The sequence below is a fragment of the Chinchilla lanigera genome, unplaced genomic scaffold (assembly GCF_000276665.1).
Source record: "Chinchilla lanigera isolate Chin_1 unplaced genomic scaffold, ChiLan1.0 scaffold00051, whole genome shotgun sequence".
NCBI classification, from domain to species: Eukaryota; Metazoa; Chordata; class Mammalia; order Rodentia; family Chinchillidae; genus Chinchilla; species Chinchilla lanigera.
In genome coordinates, this window is record NW_004955452.1 from 9,744,749 (window position 1) to 9,746,260 (window position 1,512).

A 1,512-nucleotide genomic window follows, 5' to 3' on the forward strand; every position below is an offset into this window, starting at 1 on the left:
CCCGGGCGCTCGGCGGCCGCGGCTTCCCGGCCCACCACGTGGCTCCTCCGCCGCCACCGCCGCCGAGAAGTGAGGCGAGGGGTGGGGCGGGGCGGCCGCGGGAGGGGAGGGGAGACGCCGGGGAGGGTGGAGGGGCGGAGAGGGCAGCCTGCGGGCTTGGGGGCTGACAGCCCTGGGTCAGACCCAGACTCTGTCGCTTACTCGCTGTGTGACCTTGGGCAGATCTCATCGCTTCTCTGGGCTTCGGTCATCTCCTGAGCAAAGCAGGAATAATGCTCATATGCTCGGGTGGCATGAGTCATTTTGAGTCCGCACTGAGCCCTGAGCCTGGCCTCCCGAGGGTGCAAGAGCAGCAGCGCTCCTCCATCCACCCTGTCCCCAGGGCTTCCAACTTGGCCCTCTAGTTCCATTTCTGTCCCCAGCTCTGTGCTCATCCCAGCCTCCCTTCTGGGTGCCTGGCCGCATCTTTTCCTTTCCTCTGTCCTGCTTCTGGCATTCATGGAGTCCTGACTATGTACACAGCCCTGGAAGCCAGAGATGAGACCTGGAGCGCGTTGTTCCAGTTCCATTGGAGCTTTCTGGCCCAGGAGCCCTACACGCTCCCAAGGACGGCAGCCAGGGAGGTGGCTGAAGGCAGAGACCAGCCCGGCCAGGGCGCTCTGGCCAGCCGCTACCTGCGCTGCGTCTTGGAAGGACGCAACAGGGTTGCCAGGAAAGGCTGGCTGCTCCCAAAGCACTGACTGCAGACATCCCAGCTCCATTTCTGGGATGCTGTGCTCCTGACTTCCCAGAGTCACCCTGGTGATTAGCATCGCTCAAGTGAGGAGCTTGGGTCACCTCCAGACTTCCCTGTGCCAATGAATCTGTCCCTGGGTTCTGTAGGCAGCGCTCCCATCGATATTTATGATATACCTACTATGTGCCAGGGGTGAGGAAAGAAACGGGACAAAGTCTCTGCCCTCCCTGGGCGCAGCTCCGTAACCATTCGGTAACAGGACCTCTGCAGGGTCTCCTCCAGTCTCCCGGTCCCTCCATGAGGTTAGCAGCGCATCCATAGCTACTGCTGAGTGCTGACTCTGAGCCAAGGACTTGACATGTATTATCTCATTTAATCCTTACAGTAACGAATCCACTGGGGCTCTGCCCAGCCCTGCCAAGGTCTTAGCCACATCCCCTCGTGCCTGTGCCACCGTTTCAAGGCCTGGCTGCCTTGTGCATGAGTCCGTCCTGTGGGTCCCGGATGGCCTGTCTGACCTCAGGAGTACCTGATCATTCCAAGTCCAGGTCCTGTTCCTGCGGCTCTAAGCACACATACTCCACCGCCTCACACACCCATTTTGAGCATTTTGCTTTCTTTGCCAAGAGCTCTTTTTGCTATCCGGATCCCTAGCCCCAAACCTCCTGCTCGCTTTTCACCTCTCAGTTTGGGTGTCACTTCCCCCAGCACGGCTTCCTCGACGCTCTGCCACCCGGGGGTCTTGTGTCCTCTCCTTTCAGATCACCGGCGGTCTC

General features: G+C 60.1%; 1 protein-coding gene across 2 annotated transcripts in view; it reads right to left on the reverse strand.

Moving 5' to 3' along the window:
- The window catches only part of Nkain1 (Na+/K+ transporting ATPase interacting 1), a 41,243-nt gene extending 40,996 nt beyond the window's left edge, over positions 1–247 (reverse strand). For both annotated transcript variants that reach the window (XM_013519445.1, XM_013519443.1), the window contains exon 1: positions 202–247. The gene's annotated coding sequence lies outside the window, so the exon portion shown is untranslated. The remainder of the gene's footprint in view (positions 1–201) is intronic.
- Positions 248–1,512: the final 1,265 nt, after the last annotated feature.